At 47.3% G+C, this 19,784-nt stretch overlaps 1 long non-coding RNA gene across 2 annotated transcripts; it reads right to left on the bottom strand.

Annotated features, from left to right (window-relative positions):
• Positions 1 to 2,556: 2,556 nt before the first annotated feature.
• On the bottom strand, positions 2,557 to 4,799 carry LOC119320139. 2 transcript variants are annotated; one of them, XR_005154818.1, is made up of 3 exons: positions 4,326 to 4,799; positions 3,880 to 4,172; positions 2,557 to 2,975 (listed from the first exon to the last, which is right to left on the bottom strand). It is a non-coding gene; the product is annotated as an uncharacterized LOC119320139 (long non-coding RNA). The 2 variants fall into 2 exon arrangements; XR_005154817.1 differs by having other exon boundaries at positions 2,557 to 2,978; positions 4,326 to 4,798.
• Between the last annotated feature and the right edge of the window lie 14,985 nt (positions 4,800 to 19,784).

The raw sequence follows: 19,784 nt of genomic DNA, 5'->3' as shown, positions 1-19,784 counted from the left end.
TAGTTTGTTCTTTGGTTCGGTTTTTTCTTTTTCTCTTTCTTGTTCTTGTACTTTTTTCTTTTCTTAAATGCGCTGTTTTTTCTTTTATTCGTGATTTTTTTTCAAAATCGGAGATCTTTTTATTAATTAGATGATTTTTTTCAGATACGATGAATTTTTTCAAAATTGATGGATTTTTCAAAACTGGTGAACTTTTCCCCAAAATTGATGAACTTTTTTCAAACTTGTGAACTTTTTTTCCCGTGAACCTTCCCAAATTCATGACCTTCTTTTGCAAATTCTTGAACTTTTTTTCAAATTCTTGAACATGTTTAATTTTTTGAATAGTCAATGAGCCTAACGGTCACTGACCGCTGGTCAACAGATGAACGAACGACCAATCAGGAAAGAAATCAAGACGAATGATCTGACTGCGACCGAGTTCTAGCAGGCATTCACGCTAGCGGGCAAACTAGTGCCTGAAGCGCCAATTAGGAGCTCCCAGTGCTCTTCTCAAAATGAAAGGAGCTCCCCGTGCATTCATGTGTTGGTGCATGTATGTAATTTAGTTTTGATGGGTCCAATCGTCAATATTCTTATTTTATTAATCAACGGATTTTCTCCGGTATTTATGAATGTGGTATTTTGTGTTAGGAACTCAAAGTGAACTTCATCTATTTTTTAAAATATATATTTCTTTGTTGATAAATAAAGTGGCCAACGTGAACAAAATTGATTTTTCTGCTTGTGCTGATGTTTTTTAGTTTCCTTTTTTTTTCTTACTCTTTTCGGTTGTTTGATATTTTCCTATACTTGTGCATGTGTCCAAGGTTTGATGCTCAATCATGTGGGACTAATTAATTTCTTTGTACAAAGTTAATTTTCCTTGAAATATAGATAATAAAATATTACTAAAGTTGCACTAGTTTACACATGCTTTGCACAATACGAAAGAGTGCTAGTTTTATGTAGTCCATGTGCAAGTTTTCAATATATTTTAATTCATTCATGGCCGGAAGATAGGCACAGTTGTATAATATTAATTTCCTTTTGGATTTTTTTGTTGGCTTCTAAAGGTTAAACCACTCCCATAATTCATTCGTCCTTAGGAAAAATGTGCTTCTTAGCTTTTGTACCTTTTTATTTTATTTCTTATTTAGGGTAATATCATGCCCTGAATTCATTCTACCTCATAATAACATATGTGTGTGTCCTTTTTCATTTATTTTCTTCTTCTTTTAGGGTAATACTAAAGCTCTTAATTCGTTCCACCCTAGAATAACACATGTTTTTGTAAAAAAATTCTTTCTTCTTTTCAGGTAACACCAATAGCCTCAACTCATTCTACCTTAGAATAACATATGTTATTTTTTTGTATATATCTTTGTTTATTAATAACAAAAAATATTTTATGCGCTAATTTTTTTGGTTGATTTTGTTATCGTTTGATTTTCTCCTTATATTTGTGCATGTGGCATCAATTTGATGTTGCAATCGTGTGACACTATTAAATTTGGTTTTACCATACGTGTGTCTACATGCAGTTTATTTTTTGAAGTACCAAAAAAGATTAATTCTCAACATCATCATATTGTTTGAACACTGAATATAATATGGATTTTATACATGCAATTGTTTTACCATATGTGTGCAGATCATGTAGTCTGAAGGTTACAATATTACTATATGATTGTCTTGGGTATCTTGAAACAATGCAAGTTCTCTATAATTTGTATGCAAGTTTTATCATCACTGTCTAATGACAATAGTCTAAAGGTTACAATAATTTGAGTAAAGAATGCAGAATATTGTTTAGGTATCTAATGACAATTAATCTACAAACTATTGTCATTAGACATGTCAAAAATAATTTGCATCTCATGACGGTGGTGTCTAATGATCATGGATATACAATGCAATTTCTATGCAACCTATGTGTAAAATTATGTTGTTGTTTGAAAGTTACACGACTATATAATTGTTCTTGAACATTGTATAATAGTACAAGTTCTTTGAAATATATGTGCAAATTTAGCATTATTTACTCACAAATTTGTTTCTTCATTTCATTTCTTCTTAGTACCAAAGCCATTAATTTACTCTATCTTGGAATAAACGTTTGTTTTAGTTTTAGTTAATGTTTTTGTTTTCTTGCTTGCGCTAATATTTCTGGCTCTAACTATTTTGGCCTAGTTAATTTTTTGGTTGTTAGGTTTTCTCCTATATTTCGGCACGCCGTGGTGTTTTGCACTTGTAATGGCGTGGCACTATTTCATTTTGTGTTAAGACAATAAGACGAGATTTTTTGTAATTGATATAATTAATCTTATTCTTTAATTTTCTTTCTTCTTTTAGATTCCATTTTCTTAGGAAACTTCATTTTTTTATTTCTTATAAAACTTTAAATTGAATTCATTTTTGGTATAATGCATTTTTTATTTCTTTTAGGGGTAAGCAATTTTCATAACTAGACAATTCCTCGGGCGTTGCGGCGGGAATGTATGGTCAAAAAATAAACATTGACGACCATGTAAAATTATAATTTTAATGATCAGATTACTCTTTCAGTCACACGGAATAACGTTATGAGTTAAAGGTGAAAGAGAAATTTACTTTTCACTCTCCAGTACAGTTCTATGTGTAGGTGCTACTGCTAACAACGGGAATCCTGCACCAACCAAAGTTTGGAAGTACATTATCAAAGACTTGGTCGTTACATACTTTCCAAATGCACTAGGTCTCCAAATAGCAATTTCTATGGCAAATAGTTAGTTGATCTATTCGTTAACAATCTCTATCCCTCGAATAATTCGGTTGCCTTTTCTCCTTCAACATTGCAAGGCAAATGAATAATCCAAGGAAAATACAACTATATTCTTTGACATGAGCACTTGAGCCGGCAGAAGATTTCCAGAGAAAATTGAAATGGAATAAAAGATCCCTCAACTTTAAATATGCACGCCAAAAGACTAAGGCACGCCATGGAATCAGGAGCCCTGCTGGATTAGTAACAATAGATGTCAATAAGGAAGCTCATAGTTATAGAAAATGGCAACATATATTATTTTTTGACGAATAGATCAACAAAAGAATAAAAATCAATAAATATTACTATTCCAAAAGATTGATCAGATGACGTCATGACATGGGAGGAAAAAAGATAGATGCATCAAGTAGCAGAACAGGGCAAGAACACAAACCACTTTATTTTTTTTGCATGTATTCTCAGCGTAGATGAATTATACAATTAGAAGAAAAAAATACTACCATGAGATGGTACGTAAAAGATCCCTTGCCAGACCAAGTAAAAGGCAACAAAATTGTAAGTGAGAGTAATAAACATGGTCACAAAGTTGATTGCACCTAGATTGGTAATGGCTTAGTTCTCTACAGTATTTCATGAAGATTTTGCCCCTCGTTACTCAATAAGAAGGGAACATTACTTGCAGATGCCAAATCATTTTAAAGCAGCCGGAAGATGAAGATTTGAGCACCCACTCCACTACTCATTTGGCAAATTTTGGGTCATTCCCACAATCAAATTGACAAAAAATGGAATAATCCAATGAGTCTACACCACCAACAAAAATGAAATCATGTACATTTGATTGAAATGTACATATGAATATAGCAACAAACTTCAACAAATTCATATACTGAACCCTTTACAACTGGTGATGCACAAATACTGAACCATGCATAACCGGTGATTATTTTCTAGATTTAGGTTGCAATTATTACCATGAAGGTCAAGATAATGAGAATGAAGAAAGCATTGTGAATGAAAAATCAGAATATAATTTGGAATCCCATACGCTCAAAAGAACTCTACAATGCTGCAAAAATAAAACCATGTTTGAATTATGAAGTTTCGTTAGAGGAAATCAGAACATATCTTACCATCATATTGCAGCAATGAAGTATTTTTCAGGCATAAAAAAACCATTGGTTGTCAATGATATACCCACACATGGTGTTGAACGACAGAACATTGATGCACTTTTAATATGTAATCCATGTCTTCATCTGTTGGGATGGCAATATAGTTCTCAAAGTTTGTTCGTACAGTGCCGAAACATGAGTGGTATGACATAAACTTCACTGATTTATATCTTCTATATTACAGATGAAAGTTGTCATGTGGCCAAAGCCCCAGCCAACTTCATGAAAAAGGGAACGGATCTGTGACGAATCTGAAATAATTATAATGGTATGGATCAGTAATTCTATAATTATGATACAACACATGTGCTTTTAAGATCAATATAATGCAAGAGGGAACGTCAGATTAACTTGCGTGAACTGGCCGGCATACACAATTTTGGAGCAAAGGTGCAGACACCAACCTGATGCTGAAGACTATGGGAGCGATGCCGCTCCACTATCTGAAGGGGAATTTCCGCGGGGGCACAAGAAGCGGGCTCGTCGCTTCTTAGCAGCAGGGAGGTGGCGGAGGTCGTCCTTCAGGAGGCATAGTCGCCGAGGTGGTCGGGGTTGGGTGCCGCAAGTCAACAGCGTGGTAGTCCTACACCGGATCTCCCTCTCCCTCTCCCCTTACTCCGCCGCCCCCACCCCTCGCCATCTCTCGCAGATCAGATCGAGCCGCAGGTAAGGCGGCGGCCAGATCGATGACGCGATGGAGGTCACTCTGTCGAGGTCTTCACGCGGCAGGAGAAGGAGAGGAGGAGGTGGCGCCATGGGGTGCCTCTGCTCGCCCGCATGGAAGAACGCCGGAGCAGTCGGTGCAGGGCATCGATGGTGTGTGGGTGGTGAATTGGTGGCAACGCCTGTTCTGCTGCCAGGAAGAGGAAGGGATAAGAAGAGATCCATCGGTGGGCTTCTCTTGGGCTTCTCTTTATCGGTTATTACGCAGCCCCATCACTTACGGAAGCCAAAGAGGCTCGCTTCGGCTACCAACATGATTTTGTTACCCCTGAAACAAAAGACAACACAACTTGTTGAAAAAAAATGTTGATGTGAAGATAAATAGGAGTTATTGCTGATGTGGCAAAGCTGCTGAGTTGGATGGCTTGCATGTTGAGAGAAATAGGGTAGTGGGGATAAACTATTTAGGTATTATAGATTATAGATTCATTCTTCCTTAGAAAGAAAGTTTCCTTTGTTTTTGTCGTGTTTGCTTTTTTTGGGTAATACGATACAATTCTTTCTTCCTTAGAAAGAGAAATTGTTTTTTTGTTTCTTCTTTGAGGTACAATGCAACCATCTTTGCCGTGCATATGACCAAATACATTACATGGTTACATATATTCCAGATGAGTTCTATTATAATTATAAAACATGTTATTTTTTGTCAAGGACAAAAATTATATAATACGTAGCTTTCATGTTACGTAGAAAAAAAAGGAGTAAATAGCATAAAACTACTAGTTTATAGGTTAGGGTTCCAAAAAACTACCAGATTTCAATTTTTCTCAAAAAACTACCAAACTCGCGGTCGGCTGTTTCAAAAAACCCAAAACATCAGTCACTAGCGTTTTAACCGTTTTCCTAACGTACTGGCCCCAGCGGTCAGGCCACGTAGCCACGCACGCTCACGGCGCAGCCGTTCACGTCTGTTAGCCCGACTGGTCCGGTCGGAACCAGGGTAAATACCCCTCCGTCGGTCAGGCCGCACCCTGCTCGCTCACTCTCCCACTCCCCTACTCCAGTACGAGCTCGCCGCCACTCGCCGTCTTCGAGGCCGGTCGCTGTCGACCTCCTTGCCACATGCCTTCCTGGAACGACGAAGAAACAAGCTCCGATGAGGACTGCGAGGTTGTTAGCATGGACATGGGACTTATGGTAAGTTTTTCCTTGCCACCTAGGGTTAGGGTTAGGATTAAATGCTAGTAGGCCTAGGCTACAACCCTAGATCTTGCTTAGTTTAGGGTTGTTGTTGTCTCTGTGATATGGTTCTTGATTAGTGGGGGTGGGGGTTGGTTGTATGATTGAGCTAACGTGCAAGTTGATTGTGGTTTTGAGTGGTGATTGAAATCGGTGTTCTTTTGGTTATTTTGGTTGCAGGGGGAACCAGACACCATTGTGGAGTCCCTTTTCTGTGGCCAACTTGAGCTTGCTGAACCCAAGGTGCATTCTGCACCACATGAGGCCTATTAAGCGTGTTGCTTTTGAAGGCATTGTAAAAGGAAGGCGTTTCTATGGCTGCGCAGTCCAGGTTAGTTGTCAATTAAGTTTGTTACATATATGGATGTTCACTGGCCTTACATGATGCAGCGGTTTTTTACTGATATGACATGCACTTATGTTTTATGGCATTGAATCATGGCATTGAAATAAGCTACTACTCCACTTGCAATAACTTATCACATTTACAAATGCAGGAAAATGGTGTGAATTGTGGTGTTGTAGAGTGGGTTGATGGGCCTTGGCCTCCTGTTCTTCAGAGATGTTTGTCCAAGCTATGGGAAATGTTCCATGAGCAGGACTGTGGAAGGGTACTTGACAAGGAGAAGTTTGAGAGGGAGTTGGCCAAGGTTAAGCGTGAACACGAGAGGGAGTTGGCCAAGCTTAAGATGGAAATGACAAGCTTTGCATTGAGGACACTAAGCTTGTTGATGATGTATCCAAGATGTTTGATTGGCAGGATGGTAGGGTGGACAAGAAGGTGTATCAGAAACAAGTGGAGGAGGAAGAACTTGAGAAGAAGAAGAAGGAGCTAGAGGAGAAAGCTAGGTTGGAGGTGCAGATCGAAAAGCTTAAACTTGCAAATGAACAGAGGTGCATTTTGCAGAGATAAGATGACATCATCAAGAACACCAGGAAGGCTATGAAGGGTGTTGAAGTTGACAGAGATGTTCTTAAGAAGGAGAAGGAAAAGCTTGAGCAAGTTGTCGCCGAGCTTCTGAAAGATGGGTATGGCAGCAAGGAGAAGTTAGAGCAAATCAAGGCCATCCTTGAGTCATGAAGTTGCTGTGATATGTTGGTGAAATAAGTACATCCAAGGCCTATATATAAGGATGTGGCCTAACTATCTGAAGTGATTATATGGGTGTAAATTTTGGGGGAATGTGAAGTTAACCTAGTGTTTGGCACTGCATTTGAATTTTAGTTTATTATGTAAGAACCTTATTTGCTATGTTCTTAGTGAAGGAAATATGCCCTAGAGGCAATAATAAAGTTGTTATTTTATATTTCCTTATTCATGATAAATGTTTATTATTCATGCTAGAATTGTATTAACCGGAAACTTGATACATGTGTGAATATATAGACAAAACAATGTGTCCCTAGTATGCCTCTACTTGACTAGCTTGTTGATCAAAGATGGTTAAGTTTCCTAGCCATAGACATGTGTTGTCATTTGATGAACGGGATCACATCATTAGGAGAATGATGTGATGGACAAGACCCATCCGTTAGCTTAGGATAATGATTGTTCAGTTTTATTGCTACTGCTTTCTTCATGTCAAATACATATTCCTCCGACTGTGAGATTATGCAACTCCCGGATACTGGAGGAATGCCTTGTGTACTATCAAACGTCATAATGTAACTGGGTGATTATAAAGATGCTCTACAGGGACCTCCGAAGGTGTTTGTTGGGTTGGCATAGATCGAGATTAAGATTTGTCACTCTGAGTATCGGAGAGGTATCTCTAGGCCCTCTCGCTAATGCACATCATAAGAAGCCTTGCAAGCAATGTGACTAATGAGTTAGTTACGGGATGATGCCTTACGGAACGAGTAAAGAGACTTTCCGGTAACGAGATTGAACTAGGTATGAGGATATCAACGATCGAATCTCGGGCAAGTAACATACCGATGACAAAGGGAATAACGTATGTTGTCATAACGGTTCGACCGATAAGGATCTTCGTAGAATATGTGGGAGCCAATATGAGCATCCAGGTTCCTCTATTGGTTATTGACCGGAGAGGTGTCTTGGTCATGTCTACATAGTTCTCGAACCCGTAGGGTCCGCACACTTAACATTTGATGATGATTTATATTATATGAGTTATGTGTTTTGGTGACCGAGTGTTGTTCGGAGTCCCGGATGAAATCATGGACATGACGAGGAGTCTCGAAATGGTCGAGAGATAAATATTGATATATTGGATGATAGTATTCGGAGACAGGAAGTGTTCCGGAATGTACCGGGTACATATCAGAGTACCGGGGGGTTACCGGAACCCCCCGGGGGAAGATATGGGCCAAGGAGGGAGGCACACTAGCCCACAAAGGGGTGCCCTCCCCCAGGTAAGGAGGGCGAATAGGACTAGGAGAGGGTGCGGCGCCCCCTCTTTCCTTCTCCCCCTCTCTCTTTCCCTCTTTCCCCTCTCCAGTAAAAGGAAATGGGGGGGGGGGGGCGAATCCTAATAGGAGCCCAAGTAGGATTCCTCTTACTTGGGCACGCCTAGGGCTGGCTCCCTCCCCTCCCTCCTTTATATATGTGGGGAGGGGGCGCCTATAACACACATCAATTGTTCCTAGCCATGTGCGGCGCCCCCCTACACAGTTTACGCCTCCGGTCATATTCTCGCGGTGCTTAGGTGAAGCCCTGCGCGGATCACTTCACCATCACCATAACCACGCCGTCATGCTGACGAAACTCATCTACTTCCCCGACACTCTACTGGATCAAGAGCTCGAGGGACGTCATCGCGCTGAACATGTGCAGAACTTGGAGGTGCCGTACGTTTGGTACTTGATCGGTCGGAACGAGAAGACGTCCGACTACATCAACCGCGTTAAGAAAATGCTTCTGCTTTCAGTCTACGAGGGTACATGGACACACTCTCCCCTCTCGTTGCTATGCATCTCCTAGATAGATCTTGCATGAGCATAGGATTTTTTTTGAAATTGCATGCTATGTTTCCCAACACTTAAGTATATTGTAATGGATCTCCAATGCTATTATTTGTTGTAATGGATCTCCAATGCTATTAAGTGTTGTAATTGATCTTCTAGTAAGGTATGTCATTTGGTTAGCCTACATATATTATCTGTGTAAGTAACTGGGCTTAGTGGGCCACTAGTCTCTAACCAAATGCACCCCTAGGCCTACTGATACGTCTCCAATGTATCTATAATTTTTTATTATTCCATGCTGTTATATTATCATTCTTGGATGTTTTACAATCATTTTATATCATTTTTTGGTACTAACCTATTGACATAGTGCCCAGTGCCAGTTGTTGTTTTCTGTATGTCTTTTACATCGCAGGAAATCAATATCAAACAGAGTCCAAATGCAGTGAAACTCCTGGAGGATTTTTTTTGGGCCAGAAGAAAGCCCGTGGGCCAAGGAAGCACCTGGGGGGCTGCTCGAGGGGAGCAGCACCCACCAGGGCGCGCCAGGAGGCCCAGGCGCGCCCTGGTGGGTGTTGTCCACCTCGGGTGCCCCATGAACCGCCTCTTCGCTCTATAAATACCACAATATTCCAGAAACCCTAGGGGAGTTGACAAAAATCAATTCCAGCCGCCTCAGAGTCCAGAACCACCAGATCCTCTCTCTCTCTTGATTATCAATACAATGGTCTCTTGGAGATCCATATGATGTAAGTCTTTTTGCAGTGTGTTTGTTGGGATCCGATGAACTTTGAGTTTATGATCAGATCTATGTTTTTATCCATGAAAGTTATTTGAGTATTCTTTGATCTCTTATATGCATGATTGCTTATAGCCTCATATTTCTTCTCCGATATTTGGGTTTTGTTTGGCCAACTTGATCCATTTATCTTGAAATAGGAAGAGGTGCTTTGTAGTGGGTTCGATCTTACGGTGCTTGATCCCAGTGACAAAAGGGGAACCGACACGTATGTATCGTTGCTACTAAGGACAACAAGATGAGATCTATATAGCCGCAATAGATAAACGGATCTCGTCTACATCATGTCATCGTTCTTATTGCATTACTCCATTTTCTCATGAACTTAATACACTAGATGCATGCTGGATAGCGGTCGATGTGTGGAGTAATAGTAGTAGATGCAGGCAGGAGTCGGTCTACTAATCTCGGACGTGATGCCTATATAATGATCATTTCCTGGATATCGTCATGATTATTCGAAGTTCTATCAATTGCCCAACAATAATTGTTTTCCCACCATTTGCTATTTTTCTCGAGAGAAGCCACTAGTTAAACCTACGGCCCCCGGGTCTCTTTTCATCATATTTGCCTTTGCGATCTATTTTCCCTTGCATTTATTTTCAGATCTATTAAACCAAAAATACAAAAATACCTTGCTGCAATTTATTTGTTCCGCGATCTATTTATCATACCTACCACTTTTACCTCACGTTATTTGCCTATCTTGAGGCGCTGTACCCGGAAGGGATTGATAACCCCTTTAACACGTCGGGTTGCGAGTATTTGTTATTTGTGTGCAGGTGCTGTTTACGTGGTGTGAGGAAGTTCTCCTACTGGTTCGATAACCTTGGACTCATCACTGAGGGAAATACCTACCGTAGCTATACTGCATCATCCCTTCCTCTTTGGGGAAATACCGACGTAGATCTAGCAGACATCAAAAGGAATTTCTGGCGCCGTTGCCAGGAAGGATATTCAACATCAACCAGGTTCCTAATCACAAATCTCATATCCTTGCAATTTATATTATTTGCCATTTGCCTCTCATTTTCCTCTCCCCCACTTCACAAAATTTTTCTGTTTTATTCGCCCTCTTTTCCGTTCGCCATTTTCTCGTCCGATCTATTCGTGTTCTTGCTTCACTATTGTTGGGTGTTGGTTTCCGGCAGACCCTTGAGGTTCGAACTCTGAGGTGCGCGCGAAGATCTTCCCCCTACCGATCCACGTCCAGTCACCTCGCGTGAATCTAAGCTAAACGATGAACAGTACAAGGGACACAAGATTTATACTGGTTCGGGCCACCGTTGTGGTGTAATACCCTACTCCAGTGTGTGGTGTGGTGGATTGCCTCAAGGGCTGATGATGAATAGTACAAAGGGGAAGAACAGCCCCGCGAGAGGTGTTCTTGAGCTGGTGTAGTGTTCTTGTAGGAAGGGATTCGGTCCTCATTGGCTGGGTGAGAACTCGATGCCTCCCTACTGTGGTGGCCATCTCTATATATAGAGGCCCTGGTCCTCTTCCCAAATATTGAGCGGGAAGGGAGCCAACAACGGCCATTTTGAAGGGGAACATCTAGTACAAGTTATCCTGACTAAAGTTGGTCTGCGACTGCCAAAGGCAGAGGCGATGACGCCGTCTTGGGCTCCACGGTGACCTCCATCCTACCGCTCTGCTGGTCTTGGTCTCGTTGCACCGATATGGCAACCTTTGCCCGATGCCTCAGTACTCCACGCCTGTGCTTGCCCCCTTTGCACCAAAGAGGAAACAAGGACACTACGCAGGCCGGCGCCCGCCTGGTCTCGATCGTCATGGCTTGCGTCACGCGCACCTCGCGAGATACCCTTGCCTTGATCTCTCCGCCTCCTCGTGAGCCTGCCTGGCGAGGCCACTCCTGAGGAAGCCTTGCATCGTCCGCCCCGCGAGGCTTGGCCCCTCGCGAGGGTCTTGAGTTCGCGTTGGTGAAGATGGGACGTACTGGGCCACCACTTGAGCCACGCCGCAGGCAGGCAAGTCTGGGGACCCCCGTTCCCAGAAAGACGACAGTAGCCCCCAGGCCCAAGGCGCGCTCGGACTTGGCTTAGAAGAGAAGCGAAGGGGCAAGTGCAAAGCGCCGCGGGCCTCAACAGCCTGCGGCCTTGGGCGCCGCGTGGTGGTTGATTGGACGTGGGCGTCTCCGCTTCCCCATGCTCCCTCATTATGCGCCTAGCTAGGCGGCCATGGGGCTTGTACACAGTTATTGTCCCCTTGCTGCCTGCGCGCTTCTCGTTCCCCTTTCCTCCTTGAGCCTCTGCTTCCACCTCCAATCCATCTTGAGTTCTTCCCCCTTTCCATTGCCATGGCACCAATGAAAAAGGAGAAGGGGAAGAAACCCGCGCCCTCGTCCAACTCGCCTCGGCAGCTGCTCCCGCCGTCGACAAGTCGCTCATACTCAATCTGGAAGCCTTGGAGAAGGTTCGCTCCGCGCTCGCCTCCAGCTTCAACGAGTGCGGGAGGACGACGGTCTGGCCCGTGTCCCATGCCTCCTTTGACAGGATTGTCACAGAGGTCTGATTCTTTGCCGACGCCCTGTGGGCGGGCCTGGTTCCCCCCTTCTCCGCTTTCTTCAATGCAGTGCTTTCCCATTACCAGATCCATATGATGCATCTTGGTCCCCAATCTATTACTCTGCTTGCTGTCTTCGCCTTTGTCTGCGAGGCCATGGTGGGGGTTCCTCCTTCCGTTGCCCTTCTGCGCCACTTCTTCTCTCTGCGCCTGACTGACCCTTCCCAATGTTTGGGATGCGTGAGCTTCCAGGCCGTGCCGGAGACGGCCGCCTCGGGATCAATTTTGGCCTCCCATCTTCTGCGAGCGGGTTCCGAGAGTGATGGTTGTATGTGGATGTTGGGGTGCCCAACCGCCTGCTCGTGCACCCGACATTGCCTGCTATTCCCAATCCCAGCTGGGGTCACGAGGAGCTCACGAGCCCCCAGCTTGCTTTCGCCTGGCATCACTTAGAGAGGCTGAGGACGCTTGGCGTGACGGCGCCTCAGGTGGTGAAGGAGTTCCTCCTACGCCGCATCGCTCCTCTCCAGCGCCATTCCCACCCGATGTGGGCCTTGTCCGGGCGGCACGACCGCATGAGGCTCCAGGAAGGGGATCTTGCACATGAAATGCTGAAGAAGGTGCTGAAAGTCCTGACTGGCGACCCCTCTCCAGGCAGCGTCCGTCATGGAAGCGCCCTCTTGTATCTCTGCTCAAACTGGGTCGAGTTCGTAAGGCAGATGCCCCGCTTCAACGAATGGGGCTGCTCCCGGCTGGCCTTGTGGGGCCCCGAGAGAATCCGGTTGCTGCGGCTCTTCCCCCGGTTGCCCGCGCCGGTCTCGCCTCAGGAGTCGTTGCAGGGAGGCAAGCATTGGCAGGAGCTGGGGGGCCTGACGTTGAGGTGCTGATATCGCGCAGGGCTCCCGAGGCGTCATCCTCCGGAGCTTACGGAGCCCCTCTCGAGGTGGTGGCTGATGAGGGGGCGTGACCTGTGGCTCCCGAGGCCGAAGCCCCCGAGGACTCGGGAGGCCACCAAGAGGTGGCACCTGATCGCTCCTCTCAGACTGGCGCCCTTGATGTAGGTCGCCCTGATGCTTCGGCTCCTATGCCACGCGCCGGCCCTCACGTCAAGAGCTTGGGCCGGTTCCGCATAGATTTCAAGGCCCTTCGCAAGAGGAAGGAGGCTTCGGGGGGTGATGATCGCCCGCGCCGCCCATTGAAGCACAGGAAGTACTTCGCCATGGACGAGTAAGTCCCTCCTTCTTATAGTTCCTTGTTTGTCGTTCCCTTTGCTGACCGTGGCCTTTCAGGATCCACCCTGCCGAGCCTGCGGAGCTAGCCAAGGAGCCGCTTCCTCAGGCTTCACCTCCGCCACCGACCTTGATCGCCCCGAGCCTGCTCGCCACCCTCGGCGCGAGTTCGGCTGGAGAGGTAGGCCGGCCTGCGGCGCGCCTTGAGCCTACGGGCACACCGCTCCTCCTTCGCGAGCTCTCCCCGGGCACGACTAGCTTGCCCCGGGCTCCTCCTCTGATCATAGGCGGCGAGTGGTTGAAGTCGATCTTTGGTTCCTCATCGGGGGGTGGATCGGTGCCGGGCTGGGTCCCTCGCGGGGCCCGTCCGGCGATCGTGGGGGACCAGCCCCCAGCCACCTGCCAAGAGGGGGTGAGCCACTCCAGGGTCATCTGCTGACGCCGATGGCGGAGGATGACATTGATGACGTGCTCAGGCGTGCGCGGGAATGCATCGCTGTCCGCCGAGAGTTCCTCTAGAGGGCGACAGATGCAGTGAGCCAGCTAGGTGCAGAGCCTGTGGGCGAGGATGCGTGTCTTGAAGCTGAAGGCTTGCGGCTGGTCGAGGAGCGGCGCAAGCTGAAGGTGGCTGTTGGTATCGCACGCCAACCAGCGTGATCTCGACAATGCCAAGGCCGAGGCATCTCTGGTAGCCCCTCGGGAGGCCTGCTCTCGAGCCATTGAGGAGGCTTAGGAGGCAGATTAGCGACGCGAAGCTGCGGAGGAGCGCGCGTGGGAGCTCCAAGACTGGTGCAATTCTCTGGAGCAGCAAGTGGAGTTGCGCCGGGCTGCCCTTGCGTCGCTGAAAAGGGCGCCCGCCGAAGAGGAGGAGCTCCGGAGGCGCGAGGAAGCGCTGACATTGGAGGCTACCGAGCGCAACCTCGATCTTGAGCGGTTGGAGACGAGGGAGCACCAGGTTACCCAGGCGGAGGACGACGTCGGTGCGCCGGAGGCCCGGATCCAGGAAGAGATCGACCGCCGCGTGGCGGAAGATCACGCGGGTCTTGAGCGCGAGTATGAAGAGAGGCTGGAGCTGATCAAGGCCGAAGCCGCGGGCAGGACAACTACCCTCAGAACCAGGCTGACCGAAGCCACGCAGCAAGCTAAGGCCACTACAGCCGCCCTAGGCACGGCGCAGGCTGAGTTGGCCTCCTCTCGCGCCGAGTTTCTTCTTCTTCAATGGCGGGTCGATGACGCCGAGGCCGTTGCGCGGCAGAACAAGGATGAGATTCGCCAATGGCAGACGCTGGAGCACAAGCATGGCCCCATGCTCCGGACACTCAGGGAAAGGGCCAACGCGGCACTGGGCAACATCTGCGAGGCAGCCGCCGAGGAGCCGCGTGTGACCAACTATGCCGTCGATCTATGGTTATTCACTGACGTGGTAACGCTTCTGGAGAGCCGCTCTGAGAGGTCTCGCCAGCTGGTAGAGGAACGGAGCCGCGGCCTGCTCGCACGGGCATTTTCCCGCATCTTTAGCCATCTCTAGAACATCGACCCCCTCTTCAACTTCGACGCCGCCATCGCCCCGGTGCCTGAGGCTGTCCGAGGCGACCTTGCGCGATGGGTGGAGGACAATGTAGATGCGCTCGTCCGGGCCTTCACCTCTGATGATGAAGGGGTGATTGTTGCTACTGACGAGGGTGACGTGGTGAATGGTGGTGAAGATGGTGCCAACGACGGCGACGTGGAGGCCAACGACGGCGACAATGGTGCCAGCGACGTCTCTGGGGACGCCCAGGGGGATGTGGTGAGTGACATGTCCGGCTGATCCCACACCCCTGCTGTTTATCCTGCACAGGAAGAGACTCGGGCGTGGCCCTGAAGGTCGTGAGAGCGTTTTGGGAGGGGAAGCCCCTCATGTAAAAAAGATTGTTGCCTATGTGTTATTGAGGTCAGCGCCAGATGGGTGCCCATATGATTTCATGATTTCCATGATGAGCTGGTTGTCGTGGTTTTACCTTTGTCTTGGCGAGCCTTGAGTAGGATCGCAGCGTCCATCCGAGGGTCTCATGAAGGTCCTGTTCGACCATGTGGCAAGAGCCTGGAGAGAGCGAACGCCGGCCGCGGGACGGCGGGCGCACATGCTGGGCCCTGCCCTACTCGCGAGGGGCTCGCGAGAGGGAGGCAGCTGGTGTGAATTCCAACTTGAACAGAAATCGGAACACGAGAAAGCACACGAACAAGACAAGACACCCCTCCCGGCATACGCAAACACAAATTCGACTTCAACTTAGATCCGAAACGAGAAATCTTGTTCGCACAAAAAGGAAGCAAAAGAAAAAGGCCGCGTCCAGCACCTAGTCTAGTCTTCGACGTCTTCTCACCAGCGCGGAGCTAAGTGCTGCCACTGGGCGTGGGAGGGCGGCTCTCCAAAGACTCCGGGGCGTGTACAGCCCCAACTCATTATTACGTGAGAGTGTCACGGGCGGCGAGCTTCACAGGCACTAGGCCCTCTTCACAGATACCGACCTTTCTTCATATCGCCAGATGAGGGCCCCGCCTTGCGCCACCCTTGACCACCATTGACGGCGACCGAAAACCAGGAAGACGCCAATGGGGAAAAGGGGACACCAGCGGTTCCCCCGACAACCACGGGTCCTCTGCTGGGGGCAGGCCTTGGGGCACCTCCTCGGCAGAGGGCCGACCTCCGAAGAACACCTTCCTCCGCGTGCCGTGGGGAGGAGCCTGGCTCCCGGCCCCTCTCCTGCTGCCCCTAGTGCCCTCCTCCTGAGGGGAGGGAGGCTGCTGCACAGAGGCAGCCATCTGTTGCAGCGACCTGAACCTCCTGCGACCCATGGTTAGCATAAGCTTGCTCCTGAGAAATTAGCGGTACTCGATAGTTGCTGCCGCCGGCACGGCTGTCAAGGCTTCCGTGAGGCTCCTGAAAGAGCTCGGCTTCTGGTGCCTCTTCCTCCCAGCCTGGCCCGAGGAACGAGCCGTGGTCTTATTCCAGTGCATACTCTCAATCCACCATGTGGGGCACATAGGCCTCCGGGGTCACTGCCCCAAAGGCCTCGCCGTAGTGCCCGGCGCACCATGCAGTTCGACTTGAAGCTCCATCTTGGGGGCGGTAGGGCGGCGGCCCGCCCAGGCCGTAGGAAGCGATGTGCACGCCCTTGCTTACCAGGGGCGGTGCTGATGCAGCTTGTCGCCCGACGCTGGCGTCCAGGCTGGTATTAATGAAGCCTTGAGGTGCGCCCGGGGGCGCGTGGGCACGGATAGGCCCGCAGTGTGATCCGCTCGGGGCCTGGGGTGGAAGCTGGACGCAGAACGGGGGTGCCCCCAAAGCAGCGGCGTCTAGGAGCTCGGCGACGCGCTCGAGCAGCACATCGTGGCCGCTTTATTGCTGCACCACATCATTTCTCGCGCCACTATGAGCGCGGCCTTCATGTTCGCCTGCTCAAATCGGGTGTGTGGTGCTGTGGCCGCAGCATGGCTTGAGGCCCTCGCTGCCGATCGTACCTGCCGCGGAGTGAGGGCAGGCAACGCTTGACCGCGTCGCCTGCGCCCCGCAGCGCTATGCGGAGCGCGAGTTGCCTGAGGTGCGGGGTTGAGGTCACCTTGGGTAGGCGTCACGACATGGGAAGGCCATGCCACCCAGCGGTAGGAGTTGGCCGTCGGGTCGCCGGACATGGAGGCGGCGAAGCGGCGGAACGCATGACGGGAGAAGGGAGGTTTCGGCGCACCCTTACCTGGCGTGCCAAATGTCGGGTGTTGGGTTTTCCGGCAGACCCTTGAGGTTCGAACTCTGGGGTGCACGCGAAGATCTTCCCCCTACCAAGCCACGTCCAGTCGCCTCGCGAGAATCTAAGCTAAATGATGAACAGTACAAGGGACACAAGATTTATACTAGTTCGGGCCACCGTTGTGGTGTAATACCCTACTCCAGTGTGTGGTGTGGTGGATTGCCTTAGGGGCTGATGATGAACAGTACAAAGGGGAAGAACAGCCCCGCGAGAGGTGTTCTTGAGCTGGTGTGGTGTTCTCGTAGGAAGGGATTTGGTCCTCGTCGGCTGGGTGAGAACTCGATGCCTCCCTATTGTGGTGGCTATCTCTATATATAGAGGCCCTGGTCCTCTTCCCAAATATTGAGCGGGAAGGGAGCCAACAATGGCCATTTTGAAGGGGAACATCTAGTACATGTTATCCTGACTAAAGTTGGTCTTCGACTGCCAAAGGCACTGGCGATGACGCTGTCTTGGGCTCCATGGTGACCTCCATCCCGCCGCTCTGCTGGTCTTGGTCTCGTTGCACCGATATGGCAACCTTTGCCCAATGCCTTGGTACTCCACGCCTGTGCTTGCCCCCTTTGCACCAAAGAGGAAACAAGGACACTTCGCAGGCCGGTGCCCGCCTGGTCTCGATCGTCATGGCTTGCGTCACGAGCACCTCGCGAGGTACCCTTGCCTTGATCTCTCCGCCTCCTCGCGAGCCTGCCAGGCGAGGCCGCTCCTAAGGAAGCCTTGCGTCGTCCGCCCCGCGAGGCTTGGCCCCTCGTGAGGGTCTTGAGTTCGTGTTGGTGAAGATGGGCCGTACTGGGCCACCACTTGAGCCACACCACAGGCCGCAGGCAGGCAAGTCTGGGGACTCCCGTTCCCAGAACGCCGACAACTATGGCTAGTTTGAATGCTCCTCCTTTGTTACCAGACTTTGAAGTTCTATAGTACAAACAAAAACAAGAAGAAAATTTGAAAGATGCTTGGTATAGGCTTATGGAATCTTACCGTTTTTCCAACCTAAAGGGAGATCCAAATTTTTTTCTCAGAAATGTTTACGTAGGATTGGCTTTGCATCATAAACAACTCTTGGATTTTGCCGCAAAAGGGGATTTTATTGAGCTTGATGTCAATGCTGCCTATGAAATTTTAGAAGGAATTTTGGGGATTCCACCACAAAAGAAAGGGTTTTCTTTCACTCTAGAGGGATCCCAAATTTTGGACAAACTCAGTGATTTGCATAAACATATGGTGGAATTACAGAAATATAATGAACCTCTCAAACATCTCAACGGTAGTATCAATTGTATGAACACTTTGATTTCTCTTTGCAATAAAATGGTTGGATATTTTAGATCTCAAGATGGTTTCTTTTCCAGAAAATTTAGGGAAGCGCAAAGAGCCTCCCGGGTTTGAAAAGACCCTTACTAAAGTGGCAAAGATAACGGAAGGCAACACTTAGATCCTACGCATTATGCCTAGCTAGGGGCGTAAAATGATAACGCTTGTTGGGAGGTAACCCAATGAATAAATTTTATTTTTGCCTTTTGCTTTCTTTTCTTGAGTTTTAGGACAATTATGCTACTGTTATGATTGTGTTTTTTGTGTTTTAATTAGTGTTTGTGCCAAGCAAGGCCTTTGGGAAGACTTGGGTGAACGTTTATTTGATCTTGCTGAAAAACAGAAACTTTTGCGCTCACGAGATTATTTGTCATTTTTTACACAAGAGTGCTTTTAATTGATTCTTTTTGCAGAGGATTAATAGACAAAGTCCTCACGTCCACCAATTTATTTCATAATTTTCGGAGTTACAAAAATATTCAAAATTTTCAGATTGCTACAGACTGTTCTGTTTTTGACAGATTCTGTTTTCTTTGCGTTATGTGTTTGTTTTGATGATTCTGTGGTTTTCTTTGATGAGTTTTTGCCATAGAAAAGTTTGAATACAGTAGATATAATTCAAAAACAAAATAAGAATAGGTTTGCTACAGAACTTATAGTAGTGGTTTGGTTTCTTATACTAACGGATCTCATGAAGGTTTTCTTTGAGTTTTGTGTGATTGAAGTTTTTAAGTTTTGGGTTATCTTACGATGGATGAAGGAATAAGGGTAAGCAAAAAGCTAAGCTTGGGGACGCCCGAGGCACCCCAAGATAATATTCAAAGAAGTAGCAAGCAACTAAGCTTGGGGATGCCACCGAGTGGCATCCCCGCTTTCTTCTAACAACCATTAGTATTTTAGTTGAAACTATATTTTTATTCGTCACATGATATGAGTTTTGCTTGGAGCGTCTTGTATGATATGAGTCTTTGCTTGTTTTGCTTTGTGTTTTAAGTGTTGAATCCTTCCTGGACACACCCTTTTGAGAGAGCCAAAAAATTATGCTATACTTGCTCCTATGCTTCACTTAAATTTTTAGAGCCATGGATTTGCTCTAGTACATCACTTATATCTTTTTGAGCACGGTGTGCTTTGTTAATTTTTAAAAAATCTCATGCTTCACTTAGATTTATTTGGGAGTTAGTAAAATTTTAAGAAATTCTCTCTTGCTTCACTTAGATTATTTTGAGAGGAAGAAAAATTATGCTCATGATCTTCACTTATATTTGTTTGAGCTTATCAAAAGCAACATATGAAAATAGTACCAAAGTGATAGATATCCAATGAGGATATAATAAAAACTTTAATGAAGATCATTGGACAAATGAACTTGATTCTTAGTAA

This window comes from Triticum dicoccoides, chromosome 6B (genome assembly GCF_002162155.2).
Source record: "Triticum dicoccoides isolate Atlit2015 ecotype Zavitan chromosome 6B, WEW_v2.0, whole genome shotgun sequence".
Lineage (NCBI taxonomy): Eukaryota > Viridiplantae > Streptophyta > Magnoliopsida > Poales > Poaceae > Triticum > Triticum dicoccoides.
This window is presented reverse-complemented; position numbering and strand designations above follow the sequence as displayed.